Raw genomic sequence first — 24,888 nt, forward strand, 5'->3', positions numbered from 1 at the left:
CCTCAATCATCCCTTTTAGCGATAATTTATCTGTTTTGATAACTCCTTCCTGCTTTATCGCTTAATAGAATTCTATGTATGTCATAAAGAGATATCCTTTGTATCATATCTCTTGATTCAATTCGGAAGACTTACCATCCTCTCTTCCCTGATCTTATTAGATCAAGATGCCTCCAAGAAAGAGACCTAGCTCAAAGACCAACAACAACCCTCCTCCAACACCACCTTCTCTTCAAATCGATCTTGCAACTCTTCAGTCAGTTTTAACTGTAGCATTCTCAGCAGCCATGTTGCAAACGAACCCCGGTAGTTCAGGAGGTGGTCCCCAGCCTCAAAACCAGGAAGGTAGCCAGGGACACCGAAAGGAGTGTTCTTATAAAGACTTTATGAATGCAAAACCCACATTCTTCGATGGCACTAGAGGTTTCATTACTCTCACTCGGTGGTTAGAGAAGATCGAATCTATCTTCTAAATTTGTGCCTGTTCAGAATCCGACAAGATGAAGTTTGCTGCCTGCACTCTCACCAATAAAGCTCTGACTTGGTGGAACTGCCGAGTCAAATCTCTAACTCTACCTGTAACCAATGCTATGGGTTGGGAAGTTATAAAGGAACTTCTGCATGCAGAGTATTGCCCTCGGGGTGAAATTCAGAAGCTGGAACATGAACTCGGGAACCTGAAGATGAAAGGTTCCGACATTGCTGCCTACACATCTAGATTTGATGACTTAGTGCTTCTTTGTCCAGGGATGGTTACCCCGGAAAGTAAGAAGATTGAGAGGTTTATCTTGGGATTAACCCAGCCAACCAAAGGGAACGTCTTAGCTGCGAAGCCGGATACATACGACACTGCCAAATGCCTAGAGCAAATCTTGATCGACCATAGTGAGGACGTAGAGGAAGCAGCTACCACTCTTGAGCCTGCAGAAAGAAGTGGTGAGAAAAGAATGTACTGGGAGGCAGGGGAGAAATGTCAGCCTTCACAAGAGTTCTCGAAGAAACAACAGATGGTGGCGGTCCACGCTGCCACTACCCCTGCTACTGTTTCTGTTGTAGGTTTCCCAGCCCAAGCACCTATCACCGGATATGCCGGTGTTCTTCCGTGGTGTAACTAGTTCAGTTACCACCACTATATCCCCGGTCCCTGTCGTGTAAAATTTTGCAAAAATTGTGGCCAAGAGGGTCACCTTGCGCGGAGTTGCAGAACACCAACAAATCAAGCTTCCAGGGCGGGCATCAGTCAGGCCTGTTATGGTTGCGGTAAAGTCGGGCATTATAAGAGAAACTGCCCCAATACAGCAATAACCGGAAACACTGGAAGAGTCCTAGCTATAGGACAAGGGGAGGCAGCCGCCGATCCCACCGTTGCCTCAGGTATATTCCTTTTCGACAACCATTCTGTTTGCAATCCTTTTCAATTCTAGTACTGAAATATGAACTGTTAGCTATTCATTCGAACATCTTCATAAACATAGCCCTCAACTAATAACCGAAACATTTACCATCGAGATAGTTAACGGTGAGAATGAAGGCATGTCACATTCTGAAATGCGCATCCCAAGGTACATAGAACTTTTTGAAATCCCCATTAGGATTGATTCCGTAACCTACGAACTCCGATTACCCTCAGGATTTAGTAGCATCCACTCGGTATTCCACGCCTCTTTCCTTAAGAAGTGCCTACCCGATGAAACCATAGTAATCCCTTTGAAGAGACCGAAATCAACGAAATTCTAAACCTTATGGTAAGAGCCAATCGAAATCATAGAGCGAGAGATTAAATGTATGAAGCAAGCCGTCTCCCGATAAGTGAAATGTTCCACGAAATGCCATGCGAGAATCCAAATTCACTTGGAAGCGTGATGATCCAATAGAGCAAAAGTATCCATATCCTCTTTCCAATTCCGCGAGTCGCATCTAACGTTTGACTTTCGGGACGAAATTCCCTCTAACGGGGGATAATGTGACAACCCGAAGTTCGTTGCGTCGTCGTAACCCGATACGTCATTAAAAATTCGTTGTATTTTTGTTCCGTTAACCTTTGCATTAAATAAATTTTATCGCGACATTTATTTTGATTTCGTAAATGTTGGAATGTGTTATAATCATTAAAAATATTTTTCATATTTTTTTGGAAAATTATTATTTCATGTAAATCGTAATTACGACAAATTTATCGGGTTCGACCAAAAGCACCGTCTAACGGCAGTATCGGGTAGAATTCCTCCGGACCACAAACTCAACCCCTATATAAGGGATTGAGTGACTTCATTTTGAGGCTTTTAATCTCTCTCTAAAAACTTTCTCTCACTACTCTCTCTCTCTCTAAAATCCAAAATTAGCCAAAAATCATCCAAAACAAGCTCCAAATCACTAAGGTAACTTCCCTAACTCATGAATTAGCATCTTAGACCTTCAAATTCGAGATTTTTATGAGGATTAGGACCATTAACATGAGTTTACAGTCCTAGAACATCCCTAGGCCGTGAACTCATGAAAATGGGGTTTTGTGCCATAAAACCCTTCCAAAACACTTCTAGGACTTAGATTCGACTTAGAAACTTGCATGCATGGACTAAGCACCCCAAAATCATGATATTTGATGTATAAACATGAGTTTACTGCCCAAGAACCTTCTTGGACCGTAATCCCCCATGCATGAACCATAAACTCCTTTTAAGGTGTTAAAATGCCCTTAAACACCTTCAATGAACTTCCATGAGTGCTTATATCCTTAGAACCCTTCTAGAAATGCACCAAAACATCATTAAATGGGATAAACTTGAGTTTACGGCCCAAGAACATTCTTGGACCATAAACCCACCTCCTTAGACCGTAAACACCCAACAAAGGGTGTTAAGGTGTCTTTAATCCCTTGAAAAGCTTAGTTTTGGACCTAGAATCACATGTGATTAAATTACAACCATCAAAGCCCTTAATTCATGGACAAACATGAGTTTACGGTTGTAAACTCATGTGTTTAAGGTAGTAAACTCCCAAAGAACACCTTCATAGACCGTAAACTCCAATCCCAAGGCCATTTCAAGTCCCGATCACTTCCTAAGCCATGGAATCAACCCTAGAACCTTCCCGTGTGCATTGTAAGACTTTGTGGCATCCAAGAACACACCAACCATGAGTTTACAGCCGTAAACTCATGGGGAATGAGTCACTAGAACCGTAAACCCTCTTATGAGTTTACTCTTGAGGAGTAAACTCCATATCCGAGCCTTATACGTCCCTAGATGTCACCCGGGTCACTCCAAACACTTGATTTGAAGTGTTTTCGCGTCTTGGAGTGTATAATCATATCTAATTAGTGATTTAAAGTCTAATTAGATACATTTGTATATCATGTCATATTACATAGGAACCTTGCGCATTATCAAGCTGATACTTAGCATCCAATCCGACACGCTTCTCGACAGGTAAGTTCATACCCCTACCCCTTTTCAAATGTTTTTCACTGTTTTCAGGGGGGGGGGGGGGAATACAAGCAAAAGTACAAGGAAATCTTGTACTCCAACTTATTGTTTTCAGTTATTCTGTATGTTCTAATATCAAAAACTGTGTTTATCAAATAGTTTGAATTACAAAGTTAGCTTTCAAACTAATCATAGATTTCTTGATAAAGTGTTACAATCTAAATTATATTTCATAATATGCGAATAATTTATACTAATCATCAATTAGAACAAATACGAATACGAATACGAATATGAATACGAATACGAATACGAATATGAATACAAATAGTATTAGGAGTAGGATTAGGGATACGAATACGACTGCGAATATGAATACGAATACGAATACGAATACGAATAGTATTAGGAGTAGGATTAGGGATACGAATACGACTGCGAATACGAATACGAATAGTATTAGGAGTAGGATTAGGGATACGAATACGACTGTGAATACGAATACAAATACGAATGCGAATACGAATACGATTGCGAATACGAATACGAATAGTATTAGGTGTAGTATTAGCGATAGGAATACGACTGCGAATACGAATACGAATACGAATAGTATTAGGAGTAGGATTAGAGATAGGAATACGAATACGAATACGAATACGAATGGGATTAGGAATACAACTAGGAATACGAATACGAATACGAATACGAATACGAATGTGAATGTGAATACGAATAGGACCACAAATAAAATACGAATACAATGACATGTATCTAGGTACACTCCAGTGAAACACCATTAGGATATCAGAATATCTAGTTAATACAATAAGTACGAATGGTAATCAATCATTACAACAAAATTCAAAATCTAAACTTACTTTTAGGAAAATATAGGATTTTCCTAGGGAAACATTGAACATAACCACGTTTTACAAAATACATCTTTTACATTGATAACCAACATTTAGAAAAGTATGGGACTTTTCTGGGATCATAGTTAAACATAACCAGAACCGTGTAACCAACAATTAATCAAACATTACTTTTAAGAAAATATGGGATTTTCTTGGATAACAAACTTTTCGGAAAACCAAAGGAAACTCCTACATTTTCACAAAACAACCATCTTATGAACTCACCAGCTTTATGCTGATTTTCAAACTGCTTGTATTCTCAGGTCTACATTAGACAGGTACCTAGCGATCCTTTTGGAGAAGACGGAGCGTACAGAAGACTCGTATCTACTTTTGTTCATATATACTATGTATTACAAATGTACAACTTTACTTTTGAACAAATGTAAACTTTGATATGTAATGTAATGGTTGTTTACTTTGCTTACTATGTGCATTGGATTTGATACTCAACATGGAGTCCGCCCCGGAAATGTTTCCGCCTTAGGTTTTCAGGGTGTGACAAAAGCTTTGGTTTACGAAACTTCTTTCAGCTCCACTAACGAAGAGGATACAAGCATAAGAATTATCGAGAAGGAACATACCCGTGACTATTGTGGGGCCTGCTACTGCTTCATTGTGACCAATAGCAAGTACTCTTCCTGTCCCTCCCGTAGTCCCAGCTTTCGGGCAGTTTCTTTTGAAGTGTTCGATCTCTCCACAGCCATAGCAGGCTTGACTGACTCTGGTACTGGAAACTTGACTGATGGGTTTGGGTTGAGACCTGCAAAACCGGACGGTAGGACCCTTTCAGTTGCAGTTTGTGCAGTGCATTTAACGGTAGGGGCCGTGATCCCATAATTTATATTTTCTTAATTCTTTTTATTTGGCGCACTCTTGCACTAAAATCCTTGTGATTTTACAAAGTCTGGTTTCTGTTCCAATTAGTTATTTGATTTCTGAAGACATAAATATTGGTCATACTTCCAGTGGCTACTGTTCTAGCTTATGAAAAGTTGGAGGGTAGATCGTTGATTCTGAACATGATAATTCCAAAATTGGTGATTCTGAAAAGACCATTTCATGGTATTGGATAATTCAAATCTTGGCGCTAATTTTGAATTTCCCTGACACCGCGTGTTTGTTATAACGACATCTGACAGTAAATTGATGATCTGGCACATTTTTTGGCACTATGTGCACATGAACGATGGTTTCTCTCTCCACTCATCATCTTTGATATATAAGGATTTCAAATGGTTTATTTTCTCTCACCATAAACATTGCTCACAAATTTTCAAGCAAAATCAAAGCCATATACTGTTCATTTTCTTCAACATTCTTCCATGGCTTCCTCAAAGAACGTTTCATTTGCACATTAATCCGCCTCTATCATCATGTTGGTTGTCATACCCAACCAGAATCTCATGATTGATCTTGTTGCATCTTGCTACAATACTCTAATAAGACCTTTGATCGAGTGTTTGAAGTTCTCACCACAGATGAAAGCTCTAACAATGTCAGAAGATATTCCTCTTGTTCATCTCTCCAAAGCTTTCTCCATTTCAATCTACAACAAATCTGAATACGTCATCAACTTTGAGGTTTCAGACTACAAAACTTCGATCACAAATCCCAATTTTTGCAAACTTTTAGGGCTTGTTATGCCTGAAGTTAGTGTTGATCCTGAGTCAATTCGTGCCACCTACTTGATCGAGATGTTCTTCCAAATGGACTATAGTGGTGATATCTCCTTGCTATCAAAGTTCATAAAATCCTTCTTACCTCCGATGTGGAATTGGTTGTTTATCGTATTGTTCAACATCTTATCAGAAATGGTTTTGGGTTCTGACAGTGCAAGAAAACTTTTCTACACTTTGATCTATGGTTTATACCATGGTATCAACATGGACTTTGGGTCTGTTATTTGGTCACAATTTATTCAAAGCACCAGTTTATCCACACAACACACGTAAATTTCATGTGCTCATTATTAGTCTATCATTATAAACAGAGCACCAAGTCACTACAAGGTCCCTCAGATACAAGACTCTGTCATGGCTGAAATTATGATGCTCTAAACGATTATATTTGTTATGTTGGATCCATGAAACTTTGACTTTGTTGGCTCAATTTCGAAAGTATTGTTGGAGAAAGTTCCACTTCACAACGCACTTATTAAGGATGGTCAAGAAATGCCCTCTTCTAGTGTTCGTCCCATCCATACAAAATTAAATAAGATTAACAATGAAGATGATAAACCGAAGCACAGTGGTAAAAGGAAGGCAAAGGCTGCTCCTTCAGAAAGTGTCAAAGTTACAAAGAAAACAAAGAAGCCAGTTCCGAAACTGAGGTCGCCCTCTCCAGTGCTTCAAGAAGAGTCTAAAGAGAGAACTGTCACAGAAGTTCAGGAGGACAACACTCTTAGAAGCGATGAGGAAGATACGGCTCATTCAGAACCAGCCACTATCGAAACACTTCTGAAGGTATCTTCTCATCCTTCCTCCTCACTTACTGAATCTGATATCTTTGATAATATCATGAATGAACCATTTTTGAACCTGGCCATACCACTTCCTCCACCTCCATTCAATCTACCCTCATCACAAATGACATCCTCACCCATCACCTCCTCAATTCTAATGTCCTCCACCCTCCTTTACCACAAACGAGTTCTGCTAAAACCTACTTCCTTCCACTTAAATTCCAATCTCCTCACCAATCTCCACAGACTCAACCATACCTACAACATAAACTATCTCCTATCCAGCTGAAGTTCAATTATCAAATCCATTTTGGAGGAGATTCGAACTTCAAGCATCCCTGGTAACACATCTGATGTGGGGCCAAATGCTAACATTATTGTGACTTCTAAATAGCCTTCCACTTCTATTCCTCCTTTTGATGATGATGTTGAAATCCTGTTTGGAGATGATCACGAACCAATTATCGACTTCATTTTCCATCCATTTACTATCAACATCAACAATGATGATGATGAGGCACAAATGACCAAAGCTCGGTTCAAGCAACTAAATGAAAAGCTTGATTCGGTTTTGAAGTATTCACATGCCTTCTCTTCCACCAAATGGGAAAATTTGTTGATGACTCATAGAGCAATGGTGGAAATGATTACATCCTCAATTGCCAATGTTCTTGAAGAAACAACAAAAGCTAATCAAGCTTCCAAACAAAAAATCATAGAAACTACAGAAAAGGTCCAGACATTACAATAGGAAGTTAAGGATTTCATGATTGACTTCTGGACTTCTTCTAAAAATAATATTACATATATGAACAAAGTCATAGAAGGTTTTCGATCTTCTTTGAAAGATGAAAAAGAAGCTCTCTTATCCCTCCATGCGGCCATTAAGCTTGACAATGTTGATCTCAATTCATCAATCTCTGCACAGCTCAACAAGTTACAAAATGACTTCGCCGTTGAAAACAAGATCATGGATGCATTGTTGAGCAAACTCAAAAAGAGAAGGTTCTTACTAAAAAGATGAAGAATGTATCAACTAATATTACCAAGCTTGAAGAAGAGAAACAGTCAGTTAAAGCTTGTAATTCTGAAATCAACCAGCGATTGTTGTGAATCGTTGAGAACTGAAATTCTCTATTCACTGACTCAGTGCATTAGTCTCTCACTGAAAAACTCAAACCTATGTTCACTTGCTTAATAAGATCCAAGGTGTTTCAGGATGCGGGGAATCTTTGAAACAAGGGGGAGAAGAAGAGGAAAACTTGAAAAATGAGTTTGGTCTGAAGGATAATGAAGCTTCTGGATCCGGAAAAGACAAAGGAAATATTGTTTCTAAAGAGGATTTTGAAGAAAATCCAAAAATGATTGAGTCGAAAATAGCAGCAAGAGAGAAAAGGGATAAAGAGCTTGACCAACTCAATACCCTCAAGCAACAACTTGATGCCGAAGAAGTTGAAGTCAAAATTTGAAAATTGATCCTTGAAAATCATAAAACCTTGTTTCCAGCCTGGACTCTTGAGCGAATTCAAAAGGACACAATCGATGATCCAAATATTTATTGGTTGGAACCAACAACCTCTTTTGACACAAATAATGATGCAGAGTGTCAGTTGGATTTTCCCATCACTCCAAGGGTGTTTCTCTTCAGTTGTTTTGGAGAGACAGAGAAATCCTGGATCTCCAACAGTTCTATACACCAAAATCTCTTCTTGTTCTATTTGAAGAATGCAAAACTACAATATGAGTCATGGGATTTCGAGGTGCCAATCATGTTCTACACGAGTTTACTTTTGTTGATCTGCCAATCATGAATCCTAATGATTGGATCTAGCTGTTTTACATTGTTGTGAAGGATGTGAAGAAATATGAGCCCATTTAAGAATAATTTAAGCGGATGATCAAATGTTATATCCTAGAAATTGCTAAGATGGGTGTCGAGATAGCTTTTGTTATGAAGAAGATACCAATTTTGAAGCTGTTTGATCAACCGGAATACATCCAACAAGTAAAGGGAGGTCTCATTAACAAGAAGCATTGGAGCAAAGTTTACAAAATAAAATAAGGAGAAGAAATTAAGAAGTGCATATTTTAGAGAGATAAGCATTTGTACCCTACAAGTGCTCTAAACTCCATTCGTACAAGGGAAAAAACGAACAGGACCAACTCAGTTGTGGATGTTAAATGTGTTTCGGATATGATCTGTTAGTATATATCTATCCGAACATCACTTCTAAAGATTATGTCAAATATTTTTGACGCTCAAAGGCAATAAAGGAGACCTCCTTCCAGTTTAACACAAACGGGGAGATTGTTAAGTCTAATTTAGTGTTGTGTCAAATAGTTGTTTTCAGATTTATGTTCTATTCTGATTCTGAAATAGGGCATGTCTATTTTCGGAATCAATATATTGTTTAGTCTACATAGCGTATAAATGTAACATCTAGAGTTATGTCTTCTTCCAGCACTAAAAGAATACTTCTACTTTCACGAACTGTTCTATTGTTGAGATTAATGATATCCAACTACTTTTCAATCATTATCATTCCATATCAATTATTCTTCTTGTAATATAGAATCTATCGACTTATGACTATTTCTATCACTAACTAGCATAAGTCAATTTAATAACTTTAACCCCAATGATCATGCAAGTTACTGACACTAAATTGATTGATAATTTGGACTCTGAATGATATAATCTGTAAGCTATTTTTCTATGGTCAAGTCTATTAATCAAGTAAATATTATGATTAAATACTGCTCTCTAACACAGTTAGGCAACTAGCTTATCACCTACACTAGGATATAGTCAATCTCTAGCTCTAGCAATTTAATGGTCATAAACAACTAGGTAAATCATTTTCATGAAATTAACTATAGTTTTAACTATACAAAACTTGAGACAAGGAAATAAAGATAGAAACTTTCACAAGCTAGGTTTAGACTTATTAAATAGTATTTAAAGCAAAAACCAACTTCATCAATCCATCAAATAAGAAAACAACCCATAGTATTTAGGAGGTCATCTAATCTAAACAAAAGCAAGGGTTTTTAGCCCATAATCACAGCTGATGAATGCCTAAACAAAAGATAAACTAAGCTAAACATCATTAAGCTATGCAAATTGAATGTGTAGATGTGAATCCTTGCTCCAATCGACTTCCTAGCTTCAAAATCTACCCCAAAGGGTTCTTAGAAGGGTTTTTGTCGCAATACTTCTCCAGAAAGTCACCTCCAAGTCCCCCAATTCATCCTAATGTTCGGATATGTATACTTGCGTAAAATCTAGCCACCACGTCGTGGTCCTCATGTTTATCCCGTATTCTCTAAGTTAGCGTCAAGAATCATGAAGATTCCATTCACTACATTCTGGTTATCGAGAATCGACATTTTCTCAAAACATGAAAGTTATCTGAAATCGTGTCTAGGTTTTTAGATCATTTTGAATCGTGTCAATCAGAGTTACAGTCATGAGATATGACAAAAATACTGACAAGTGGTCAAGTTGTCCGACAACATTCTTTTTGTGTCTTCGACTTGCCTAAGCTTGCATTTTCCTGCTTCTAGTTTCCATATTTCTTCCGAGCATGTCTTTTATGCTACATAACAACATATAATGGATTAAATACCTTTTGTTTTATAATAATCATAATTATAGCTAAAAGTATTAAGCTATGATGTAATATATATATATATATATATATATATATATATATATATATATATATATATGTGTGTGTGTGTGTGTGTGTGTGTGTGTGTGCGCACGTATCAATTCTTACCCTACCACTAACTAGCATGCAATTCTATCAGCTCATAGAATATCAACTCTACACTACTCATAGTATAAATTGAGGTATTTTGGGAAACTACCGTTCTAGCTTTGGTTGATTGTACACACTGCTTCATTGGATTTTTCTCTTATAAAATCTTCATTTCTTTGAAAAGTTTTTATGAAAATCTTCAGATCCTTAGTTTGAGTTTGGAATTACCCTAAAGTTTATTCAAATCCATTAAACCAGGGCTCTGATACCAATTTGTAACACCTCAAATTTTAAACCGAAATTTTCATTTTTAAAATACCAAAATAATGTTCATAAACCAATTCATCAAGAACATAATTGTCAAATACAAATCATCCTCAGAAAATATCAAAGTATCACAGATTACCCTATGGCCCTGGTAATAATTCTCCTAGTGAATGTGTACAATCAAACCTTTGCCTTCCTGCAATCCTCAGAAGTACCTGAAATATATATATATATATATATATATATATATATATATATATATATATATATATATATACATACATATATATATATATACATATATATATATATATATATATATATATATATATCAACAACTGTAAGCACGAAGCTTAGTGAGATCTCCAAGATACACATACAACACAACATAAATAAACAGCTAGGTTTATCAACAACCCTTAGCACTATCAGCAGTCCCAATAAGCAACAACACGTCTTATGGGTTATCTTCAACCTTGGAGGCTATACATAGTCTCATTTATACATAATCAGCATAATACAAAATAATAGTTAGACCCAACTGGTCATCACACAAATATAACTATTCTACTACATAGGTAAGAATAAGTGAAGAGAATCACCTGATACAGATGACAAATAAATCTCGCACCTGAAATACCGGAACTGGACTCCGCCTAATAACACAATAATTAACCATAATTAATAATTAAGGTCCATAACTCAACCCGCAAGTCCAAATCTCACAACTAAGCCACTTAAGGGTAAAAAGACCATTTTGCCCCTCCAATGATCCAATACCCAAAATTTTGACCAAAGATCAAAATTCAGCAAAAGTCAACTGCCCGGCTTGTATGTTGGGCGTACTCTTGTCCTACGTGGACGGTACTTGAAAATCATGCAGGATCAGGGTAACACCTGGCTACGTTAGGCATAGTAATTAGTACATGGGTCATACGCAGTCTAACCCCTAAATATTACTTCAAAAATGGTCTTAATCATTAAGACATGCATCCAAACTCATATCCGACCTTCTTCGAACGTCTTAACCCATAAAGTCACCAAATTTATGCCTTTGAATGGCTAGAAAGGACCAAATACACAAAACTTTAACTTTCATCACACTCCAAGTCAATTAACTCATGCATGTGCCAACGGAAATGATCAAGCAACCATTTTTATGAATCTACAAGACCTAATATGCATGAAAGGTGTCACACCCCCGAACCAGACGGCGGAAACGTCCGAGGGCTGTTGTGACTTAATTGAATACCATAACATTGAATATATATATATATATATATATATATATATATATATATATATATATATATATATATATATGAAACATAACATCGTTCATCACCATGCATTAATATAGTACAACTGGTAGAGTTTACACTGAGTACATTGTTTTAACATTACATTCCCAAAAACAAATTGTTCGATTCATAACTAAATAAACTGCAAGCCATCAATGAGTACATTTTCCTTTGGTTCACTTGTTACCTGAGAATACAAGTATTTTGAAAAATGTCAACATATGAAATGTTGGTGAGTTCATAAGCGGTATTTGAAAAGCAACGTTTTGTATTGTTTTGAAAACTACCAGAAAATCCGATATTTTCTGAAAAGAGTTTATGAAAAAGTTTGTGAAGATCCATAAGTATGCTTGTTTGTTTCTATAGTTGTAAAAAAATGTTCATTAAACTTGTACACATTTTGAAACTGTATGTATAAAAAAATACCCTAGGAAAACCCGATGTTTTCCTAACACTTTGAATTCCATGTAGTTGTTGTACCATCGCGGCATGTGAAGTCATTGATTCCCGGCGACGTCGGATTATTGCGCATGGTGAATTATTATAAACACGCGTTACACAAACGACCAGTTTACGATTATACTAACAATCCCGTAGGCATCGTTCATACTATTCACGTAACCCAACCGCCCTGACTTCGTGTAGCCCCATGACCGAGGAGAAGAGAGGGTACGAAGATCTCAATAATCCCATTAGTCGGTCGAGGCTATAGTGAATGCGAAGAACCCTTGGCCCGACTCGCATTTGGTGAACTCTCGACTTTAATAGCAGTACCAAAGGACCCTCGGGGACCAATAGTATAAAATCCATTGAAAGTTCTTTTACGCTGTGTTGGATCATGTAAGACCCAACAACTCGTAAGGTTGAAGTCTTCGGGCCTAAAGATCAGGACATTGGGCCAGCTAGGCCCAACAAACAAGATTTTACACTCTGGGGCCCAAAGATGGTGCGTCGACGTCTGTGCACTCTCACGTGTGTATTGAATTCCCGAATATTACTTGTAGGAATCGAGTGATCGTCGTGTGAGTAGTTTCGGGTTTGTTATTGATTCGAGACCGAATCAATTCGTTTGATAACGATTTTTGGTGTTGTTGTGTATTGAAATCCGTCGATAGTTGTAGTGCCATTATTTGATCACAACGGATGTATTGAATTAACATTGAAAATTTTATGTTTACAACTCCTCTTTGTTTGGTAAATTTACTTTTTCAACCCTTGGAATAAATAAATTTCCGGTTTAGTCCTTAACCATTTTTCTTGTCATTTTAACACCAAAACTTATTGCAATTGACATTTTTCAGCATATTCTTAGTTGAAAACAGCTTTAGTCCCTGAAAATGCAGTTTTCTCGGTTGTAGCCCCTCTTTTTCGCAATTTTTACATTTTTGGCCCAAATTGGAAAATTTTTACAACTTTGGTCCTCTTTAATTATGAAAAGCATTTTTAACCCTTGGAAAGGAATTAGAACACTAATAGTCCACTGTTTTATAGAAAAATACAGTTTTGGCCCTTCAAAAAAGAAAATTTCGCATATTGGGCCCTATTGGGCCGAAAATGTCATTTTTAGCCAATTAAGCTTGGAATTTATATTTTCAAACCTCCAAAAGAGTATATTTCCATAAAATACTTTATTGAAACTGTTTTGACTCTTCTCATCCATCAGAATTCGTAATATGTCATTTTGGGCCCTTTAACTTTATATTTTTAACATTTTATGTCCAAAAATTGAGTTTTTAGCTCAAAGAAGATGTTATTAAGCCAGTTAGCTATTTTTCTTGGAATAATTTGTATGTAGAAATATATTCGATGCTAGTATTGTTTAACATTAAGTATATCTCGATTTTTAGGGGCTTATAGTTAGATCCAACATCATAAACACACAAAAACACACATATAAGCATAGAAATCATACAAGGCATACAAAACACATATAGATCTACACTTTCACTTGTATTCCCCCCCCCCCCCCCCACAAAACTTATAAAACCGAAAGATAGGGAGTATGAAGCTCACCTTAGGGTGTGGTTTCGGTCTTTGAAGAAAAGATGGAAGAAAGCTTGGTGATTTTTGGCCTTAGCACCCTTTTCTTGAAGATCTCGAGTTTTAGGTGGTTCTAGGATGCAAGATCACGATTTTTGCATGGATTAGGAAGAGATTTTTGATAAAACAAAGAATCTAAGTCATAGATCCAAGCATAACCTTACCTTAGATGAAGAGTTTGTAAAAATATCCTCTTGAAAGCCTATTAATTTTCGAGAATTTTGAATGGTGAGGAAGGATGAGTTTTTTAGTATTCTAGAGAGAATTTGTGAGGTGTGTGTGTGTGTGTGTTTGAAATGGCCGAGAGCAAGAGAGAGAGAGGGAGAAATAGACCCTTGTGGTGATATGCATGGAAACATGGAATAGGTTGCATGGAGATCCAAAAGACAATAATGAGGTGTCAATTGCAAGTCAACTCTCTTCATCTCTTCTTGGGTTTGGGCCTTGGGCCAAGAATTTGGAAGGAAAAGGGAAAAATTTGGGCTTTTATGCCCTCAAGCCCATGTAGAAGTTAAGTTGGATGATTTTTGTTCCAAAAAAATATAATATGATTTTCACACTTTGTTAGGCTAGTTTAGGTTAATCATGGTGCAAAACTCTTAGTTTATTCCATTTTAGGCCCAATATGGCCCAAAAGGTTGAAATAAATGTATGTGGGTCCAATTAGATCCCATTTAAGGGTTCTAAGCCCATGATAGTCAAATTGGAAGCTTATTGGTCCATTGAGTCCAATAAGGAAGTCCTAGTCCAAAATTGCCCTAAACAAGAACTTCTAGGGTTTCCAATTGCTTGTTGACTATTTGTAGTACTTGTATGAAGCATTTGATTGAAGTTTTTGAAGGCATCACACATGATCTTAAGTTTTTGGTTCAATGTTTTACTTAAGTCTAGTGATTACAAGACACAAAATTTCTAGTTGTGACATCATCCCCCCGTTAGAGGGAATTTCGTCCCGAAATTCTGTTTGAAAGCTAGATTTGAGAATGCTAGAATAGGTGAGGGTACTTTTGCTTCATTTGGTCTTCGCGTTCCCACGTGAATTCTGTTCCACGCTTTGCGTTCCACCGTACTTTCACGATTGGGATGCGACTTTTCTTAGTACACTTCACCTCCCTGTCCATGATTTCAATTGGTTCTTCAACAAACAGGAGATTCTCATTGATTTCGATCTCGTCAAGAGGAATGACGAGGGTTTCATTAGATAGGCACTTCTTCAGATTAGAGACATGAAACACGGGGTGTACACCGTTTAGCTCTGCGGGTAGTTGCAGTCTGTAGGCTACCGGACCTATTCGGGCGACGATTTCGAAAGGTCCAATGTATTGTGGGTTCAGCTTTCCCCATTTTCCGAAATGTATAACCCCTTTCCTGGGTGAGACTTTCAACAGTACTTGATCCCCGACCTGAAATTCTAAGGGCTTTCGCCGTTTATTAGCGTAGCTCTTTTTTCGGTCACGCGATGCTTGCAATCATGCTCTGATTTGAACGATCTTTTCCGTGGTTTCGTGAATGATCTCCGGTCCCGTTAGTGCTTTGTCCAACGTATGTGTTTTTGCTAGCTGGGTGTCACCTACTTCAGCCCAACATAACGGTGATCTACATTTACGCCCGTACAGTGCTACGAAAGGAGCCACCTTGATGCTCGAATGATAACTATTGTTATATGAGAACTCGATTAAAGGTAGGTGGGTATCCCAAGACTTCCCAAAGTCTATCACGCATGCGCGGAGTATGTCTTCAAGCGTTTGGATGGTTCGCTCGCTTTGACCATCCATTTGTGGATGATAAGCGGTGCTCATGTCGAGGTTTGTTCCCATCGCCTTATGGAGTGATTGCCAAAATCGTGACGTGAACCTACTGTCCCTATCCGAGATGATAGATACTGGTATTCCGTGGAGTCTCACGATCTCTCGAATGTACAGACGTGTTAATCTTTCCATCTTGTAAGATTCTTTTATAGGCAGGAAATGGGCAGACTTCGTCAGTCGGTCGACTATTACCCATATGGTGTCCAGTCCATCCGACATCCTGGGTAGCTTGGTCACGAAATCCATAGAAATCCCCTCCCATTTCCACTCCGGGATTACCGGTTGCTGTAACAATCTTGAGGGTTTCTGGTACTCCACCTTTACCTTGGTGCACGTAAGGCACTTACTAATGTAGGTCGCAATTTCCGCCTTCATGTTAGGCCACCAATAGTGTTGTTTAATGTCCAAGTACATCTTGTCTGAACCGGGATGAATGGATTATCGTGTCTTGTGGGCTTCTTTCATAACAACCTCCCTAAATCCTCCGATTTTTTTAGGACCCAAATTCGGTTCATGAAGTAGTATACTCCATTCTCCCTTGCCTCTAGATTCTTCTCCATCTCGCGTAAGGCCTCGCTTGCTCTATTTTCTGTCTTAATGGCCTCCGACTGGACTGTTGCAATTTGAGTGGCCAGATGAGATTGAATGGTTATGGAGAGAGTTTTTGCGTGGCGATTAGAGTACTCCTTCTGACTTAATGCGTCAGCTACCACGTTGGCCTTGCCTGGGTGGTACTTGATCTCACACTTGTAGTCGTTTAGCAATCCAACCCATCTTCATTGTCTCATGTTCAGCTCCTTCTGGTTCAAGATGTGTTGGAGACTCTTGTGGTCTGTGAAGATGGTGCACTTCGTACCATACAGGTAGTGCCTCTAAATTTTCAGAGCGAAGACCACGGCTCCCAATTCTAGGTCATGGGTCATATAATTTACTTCATGCGTATTTAGTTGGCGGGATGCGTATGCTATCACCCATCCATGTTGCATGAGAACGCAACCTAAGCCCTGATTTGACGCATCACAGTAGACTACAAAATCTTCCGTTCCTTCCGGTAGAGATAGTATAGGGGCGCTACAGAGAGCTTGCTTTAATGTCCGAAACGCAATCTCTTGTTTGTCTGTCCATTTGAATGGTACGCCCTTTTGCGTAAGAGAGGTAAGTGGCTTGGCGATCTTAGAGAAGTTTTGAATGAATCTCCTATAGTAGCCCGCTAGGCCTAAGAACTGACGAATTTCTTTGGGCGTCGTCGGGGTTGCCCATCCTTCAACAGATTTGACCTTAGAGGGATCCACATGTATTCCTTCTTGGCTAACTACGTGACCTAGGAAGTTCACACTCCAGAGCCAAAACTCACACTTGGAGAGTTTTGCGTATAGCTTCTCTGATCGCAGCGTTTCTAGGATTCGTCGGAGATGTTGGCCATGCTCTTCTTCGCTTCAGGAATAAACGAGGATGTCATCAATGAAGACAATGACAAAGTTGTCTAGGAATGGTCGACTGATCCGGTTCATCAGATCCATGAATGCAGCAGGTGCATTTGTTAGACCGAAGGGCATTACGACAAATTCCTAATGTCCGTAGCGGGTTTGGAAAGTGGTTTTTGGAATATCCTCTTCTCGGACTTTGAGTTGGTGGTATTCGGACCGTAGATCTATTTTTGAAAAATAACTAGCTCCTTGGAGCTGGTCGAATAGATCATCGATTCGTGGGAGTGGGTAGCGATTTTTAACAGTGAGTTTATTTAACTCTCTGTAGTCGATGCACATTCTAAAATGTGACATCCCCATTTTCACGGCCACAAAAGACCGATTTTGTTTATGCTTTATAAAAATCAGAGTTCTTCTTTTAATAAAAATGTTGCGGAATTCGTTCCCAGAAAAACACAATAAATACGTTATTAAAACATTTTCGAAGAAACGTATTTTATTCATTTTAAAATGTTTGGGATGTCATCGTCAATACAGGAACACAAGCATAAACAGAACTTACATTTATTTACACTAGTGATCTACATCTCTTTGATCTCTCAGTGTAATGTGACTTCATATGAACACCTGTGATATAAATAAACTGAGTGGGTCAGGTTGGGAAACCTGGTGAGTACATAGGGATTTCAATCCCACAAAATATACAATTTCACCATACATATATATAAACAGAACTTACATTTATTTACACTAGTGATCTACATCTCTTTGATCTCTCAGTGTAATGTGACTTCATATGAACACCTGTGATATAAATAAACTGAGTGGGTTAGGTTGGGAAACCTGGTGAGTACATAGGGATTTCAATCCCACAAAATATACAATTTCACCATACATATATATAAACAACTCTTATCCCACCCCGTCGATCCTCGCAACGAGGCTATCCATACTCTCGGACCTAAGATTAGTTGTTTTACCTACTCCATACTCTCGGATCAGAAATGAACGAATTTACCAAATCCATACTCTCGGACTAGGGAAGAATGACTAATCCATACTCTCCGATTAATGATGAATGATTATGCCTAATCCATACTCTCGGACTAGGGACAATAGCTAATCCATACTCTCGGATTAATGATGAATGATTATGCCTAATCCATATTCTCGAACTAGGGATAATAGCTAATCCATACTCTCGGATCAGAAATGAACGAATTTACCAAATCCATACTCTCGGACTAGGGAAGAATGACTAATCCATACTCTCGGATTAATGATGAATGATTATGCCTAATCCATACTCTCGGACTAGGGACAATGACTAATCCATACTCTTGGATTAATAACGAATGATTATGCCTAATCCATATTCTCGGACTGGGGACAATGACTATGTCTAATCCATACTCCCGGATAAGTGACATATACTAACTTCTATTCTCTGAGTTTAACTCACTTGTACTCGTAAGAATATACTACCCAATATTCCTCATTTTTAATTTAGGTCTACTCTTTATCCTAAATTATCAAATATAATCAGGTATGTTCTTTAACATGAATTTCAAGCAACATCAATTAACTCGCACATAAACATATAATTAATACTTCAATCAATACTTGTATTAAAATCATGTTCATGAAAGGGACTATGCACTCACCTGAATAGGTGGTGACTCAGCACTCGGACAGCGCTTCGATACTCTCAAAACGATATTCCTTCGATAAAACCTAGTATCAATACCACTAGGGTTTAGTCTAACGATAACCGTGACTAATTAATAGTCTAGCTATTATTATTATTATATAAGCGTTAAATAACACTCAATATAACTCGTAATAATAGCCCAAATACTCATTATAAGTTCCTAATAATGTTACTATATTAAAACATAAGTTATACTAAAGATAGCGTAGGCATAGCTCACTTACAGCGGGTTTTTCGCAAAACCGGGCTTCGCTGGAGCAGCGTTTCCGAGCCGAAAGACCCTTTTTCTCGGGACTCTGGGAGCCTCGGGGCTTCCTTCGGGTGCTAGGGGGTTTACCTAGGCTTTAGGGAGGGTTTGGGAGGCTAGAGAGAGAAACTAGAGAGAGAAAGAATGTTGGAGAGGTGTGAAGAGAAGTGAATGCCCGGCATCTTTCTTTATAGGAGGCCTGACTGGTGGACTCGCTGAGTCTGAGTCATGACTCGTCGAGTTGGTCCATGTGGTGGCCTTCTGGTGGTGCCACGTGTCCAATTCTGGTGGTGCCACGTCACCCCCTATCGCGTATCAGTCCTCAAACTTAGAAAAATCATAACTTTCACATACAAGCTCCGTTTTTGACGTTCTTTATATCCACGCGTAGGTAAAATCAAGATCTACAACTTTCGTTTAGACCCCGTCGGCTAATTCTCGACCGATCTCAAATTTAACAGTAGGAGGCGTTTAGACTGTTAAATGACCGCGAAGAGTTCATAACTCCTTCATACGGACTCCGTTTTCGTTTGTATTTTTACCGTTGAGTTCCTATTAATGAGATCTTCAACTCTCATTTAGGTCACGTAAGCCAAAAACCGCTCGAACTAAAATTCGAGTTTCAGGCCGTGCACTGCTAAGCCGAATCTTAGAAAAATCATAACTTCTTCATACGAAGTCAGATTTGGGCGTTCTTTTTATCGATGTTCTTAGTTTAACATATTCTACGACTTTTGTTTAGATTGCTAAGGCTAAAAAGTCTTCTATCGTAAATTCACTATTTACGCTTCCCGGTGCCGTGCCGGTTTTGTCGTAAAACTTCGACGGGCCATAACTTCTTCGTTATAACTCGGATTTTGGCGTTCTTTATATGTACGGAAAGCTTGTGACATATTCTACAACTTGGTTAAGATTATTTATTCTAAATACTGTTTTGTCAAAAAGTCATTTTCGACCCCTATTGCCTCTAAATTGACTAGCCCGGATCTGCGGGCGTTACATAAAAGATCCGTCCTTCTTTTTGACAAATAGTACTGGAGCTCCCCATGGCGAGTAACTAGGTCGGATAAATCCCTTGTCCAGAAGCTCACTGAGTTGGCTGGACAATAGGGTGATTTAGCGAGAGGAGTTGCTCCTGGAATGAGGTCGATGCGAAACTCAACCTGTCTCTCTGGGGGTACTCCCGGAAGATCTTCAAGAAACACATCTGGAAATTCAAACGCTACCAGAATATCTTGAATGTTAGTCTCTTCCTTGGTTTTATCCACTATGTGAGCGAGAAATGCCGAATCCTTCTTTCGTAGGTGCTTCTGTGCCTTGATGCACGAGATGAGGCAAAGGTTCATGCTGGGTTTGTCTCCGTAAATTACTAGGGTTTCGTGATTTGGGAGACAAAGGCGAACGGCCTTCTCGTGGCACATAATTTCAGCATGGTGGGGGCTTAGCCAATCCATGCCAATGACCACATCAAAACTCCTAATTGATACTGGCATTAGGTCTATTCGAAAGACGTGTTGATTAAGGGTTAGGGTACATTTGATGTAGATTTCCCCAGTGGATTCGGTTTTTCCATTGGCCATTTCCACCGTATAGGTTTCATTTAGCCTTTGGGGCTGTTGTTTTAGTAAATGTTTAAACTTATTGCTTACGAAACTTCGCTCCGCTCCGGTGTCAAATAGGATGCATGCATAAGTGTGATTTAGGAGAAACGTATCGGTAGCAACTGAGGGGTCCTGAATCGCCTCCCCCTGACCCATGGTCAGCATCCTTCCTGTTCCTCCGTTTCCTGAATTGTTGTTGTGAGGGAAGTCTCGACGGAAATGCCCAGTCCTTCCACACCCATAGCAGGTGTGTCTAGGTCCTGCATTGCTGCCGCCGGTGATGATGTTGTTGTTGTTGCGATGGTTGTTGTTGTTGTTTCCCTGATTTTGGTTCTGGGGAGGGTAAGTCCTGCAGTACCTTGCAGTGTGTCCCTTTCGGTTGCAACTGGTGCACTGAAAATCCTTGCATTCTCCATTGTGATGGAAGCCGCACTTATTGCACTTGGGAAGATTACCGGAATAAGGTCTTGAAGCATTTGTAGCCGCTGAGGCTGGACCATGTAGTGCGGCTGGAGCCGGTGCGGTGACAGCGTTAACTGCCACTGTATGCTGCTTTTTAGAGGTCTCGGGGCCCTGGCGCCCCTTCCTCTTATTGTTCTTTCCCTTCTTGCCATCACCTTCCTTCTTTTTCTCAGTCTCCACTGGCTTCTCGCCCTTCTTGTGGTCATGGTCATACAACTTCTTTGCCAATCTTTTTGCACTGTCAAATGTTTCGGGGTTTGCAGCTATCACATTCCCTTGAATTGGTGTTGTTAGTCCCCAGATGAATCGCTCAATCTTCTTCCCTTCCGAGGTGATCATACCCGGGCACAACAGAGATAGTTCACTAAATCTCGATATGTAGGCCTCAATATTCGCGTTCTGCACAGTGAGGTTCCACAGCTCCTACTCTATCTTCTGTATCTCGCCTCGCGGGCAGTATTCAGCCATTAACATTTCTTTCATCTCCGCCCACGACATAGAGTTAGCTACAAGGAGCGTCATGGCTTCTACATGTCCGTTCCACCAGGTGCGCGCTTGATTGACAAGAGTGCAGGCCGTGATCTTCACTTTCATCTGCTTAGGACAATCGCATATCTCGAATACTGACTCCACCTTCTCGATCCATCGCTTTAGAGTGATCACCCCTCCAGTGCCGTTAAAAGTTCATGGTTTGGCGTTTGTGAAGTCCTTGTAGGTACATGTTTTGGTGGGTCCTTGATTCGTTCCGTTGTTCGAACTTCCGGCTCCTTGTCCATTGACTCCTCCGTTGTTCCCTTGAGGAATTTGCGCCATTGCTGCAATAACCGCAGCAGATACAGCTGCCTGGAACGCGGCTGAGTCAACTTCGGGTGGAGTTGGTCGTGGGTTTCCACGAGTAGGTCGGAAAGGCATCTTTCTGTCTCGAAACGGAAAGATGTTGAGTTTGTGTGGTTTCCGTGAGGTTGTGATCCTACTGACTAGGTGCATGGTACGAACTTAAACACTACTACCATTGACCATTCAATCATAATTTCTCAACACATAGCAATTTGTAATATCGTAACAAAACACGTAAAGGTTTATTAATATTATCCGCATTTGATACATGAAAATTTTGCTCGTAAGAGCATACATGAGTGACACCAGTTCGACAGCTTAACGGCTCTATGAGTAGTGTAATCACTTAAACATAGAGTCGAGATACATAGCATAGTTCCTGACGACCTACTAAGATAAGTCTATCCCTAACCGCGATGAGCTGCGTCCGGATATAACGGTGAAATTATATGCTGAAGTGCTGAGCCAATAGCTGAGCCATCTCAGTCATGTCTACAATGACCTCATCCCTCTCATGCTCTGCTTGCACTGCCCGTGCTTCCATGGCGAACAGTTGTTGTCGCAAGTCGGCAATCACGGCTTCTGGGGAGCGATTCTCCCTTGCGGGATTCACTGGTGGGGCGTGGTGATCCTGTTGCACTTCGCTAACAGGAGATGCGACGTGATCCATGTCCGGGGCCTGATCCTCCTCCATGTCATCGTCGGTCTCCTCGAACTCGTAGTCGGTGTCCATGTACTCGTCAGGTTCGACGCCGTGGACTCCCTCTTGATTCCCTTCTGGTTCGTCTTCGAGTATCCCGTGTGCCACTAGGGCTTGGTGAAACTGAATGCCCTGATGCTCTCCCTCCATGAAGACTGGGAGAAGGTATACGAATAAGCTATCACTTTCCTATGACTCTACCGCTATTGCACAAGCTAAACAGGCGTTCTCTTTTTGGTGGTAGAAGGGTATAGTTTTAGGTTCCCTAGGTATCATGATTTCATCGGGACATGTATTAGTTATACCTTGGAGGGAATGTAGTTGATCAGGCTACATCCACCCCTTGATACCACTAAGAACAGTCCTGAATTTAATCAAGATACTAGTATTATTTTTGTTTGGATCGGCGTTAGGTTCCTTGTTCCTACTGCAAACAAAGATGTTTTATTATTGTATTTTTACTTGTTTTGTTCAGAGTTAAGTTAGTCCCTCTTTTTGGTTTATAGTTGCATATCAATGTGTGGCGAGATATGCTAGTTCACTATAAACAAAGCTCTGATACCAACCTGTCACACCCCCGAACCAGACGGCGGAAACGTTCGAGTGCTGTCGTGACTTAATTGAATACCATAACATTGAATATATATGAAACATAACATCGTTCATCACCATGCATTAATATAGTACAACTGGTAGAGTTTACACTGAGTACATTGTTTTAACATTACATTCCCAAAAACAAATTGTTCGATTCATAACTAAATAAACTGCAAGCCATCACTGAGTACATTTTCCATTGGTTCACTTGTTACCTGAGAATACAAGTATTTTGAAAAACATCAACATATGAAATGTTGGTGAGTTCATAAGCGGTATTTGAAAAGCAACGTTTTGTATTGTTTTGAAAACTACCAGAAAATCCGATATTTTCTAAAAAGAGTTTATGAAAAAGTTTGTGAAGATCCATAAGTATGCTTGTTTGTTTCTATAGTTGTAAAAAAATGTTCATTAAACTTGTATACATTTCGAAACTGTATGTATAAAAAAAATACCCTAGGAAAACCCGATGTTTTCCTAACACTTTGAATTCCATGTAGTTGTTGTACCATCGCGGCATGTGAAGTCATTGATTCCCGGCGACGTCGGATTATTGCGCATGGTGAATTATTATAAACACGCGTTACACAAACGACCAGTTTACAATTATACTAACGATCCCGTAGGCGTCGTTTGTACTATTCACGTAACCCAACCGCCCTGACTTCGTGTAGCCCCACGACCAAGGAGAAGAGAGGGCACGAAGATCTCAATAATCCCATTAGTCGGTCGATGCTATAGTGAATGCGAAGAACCCTTGGCCCGACTCGCATTTGGTGAACTCTCGACTTTAATAGTAGTACCAAAGGACCCTTGGGGACCAATAGTATAAAAGCCATTGAAAGTTCTTTTACGCTGTGTTGGATCATGTAAGACCCAACAACTCGTAAGGTTGAAGTCTTTGGGCCTAAAGATCAGGTCATTGGGCCAGCTAGGCCCAACAAACAAGATTTTACACTTTGGGGCCCAAAGATGGTGCGTCGACGTCTGTGCACTCTCACGTGTGTATTGAATTCCCGAATATTACTTGTAGGAATCGAGTGATCGTCGTGTTAGTAGTTTCGGGTTTGTTATTGATTCGAGACCAAATCAATTCGTTTGATAACGATTTTTGGTGTTGTTGTGTATTGAAATCCGTCGATAGTCGTAGTGCCATTATTTGATCACAACAGATGTATTGAATTAACATTGAAAATTTTCTGTTTACAACTCCTCTTTGTTTGGTAAATTTACTTTTTCAACCCTTGGAATAAATAAATTTCCAGTTTAGTCCTTAACCATTTTTCTTGTCATTTTAACACCAAAACTTATTGCAATTGA

The sequence above is a fragment of the Lactuca saligna genome, chromosome 9 (genome assembly GCF_052625555.1).
Source record: "Lactuca saligna cultivar CGN05327 chromosome 9, ASM5262555v1, whole genome shotgun sequence".
Taxonomy (NCBI): domain Eukaryota; kingdom Viridiplantae; phylum Streptophyta; class Magnoliopsida; order Asterales; family Asteraceae; genus Lactuca; species Lactuca saligna.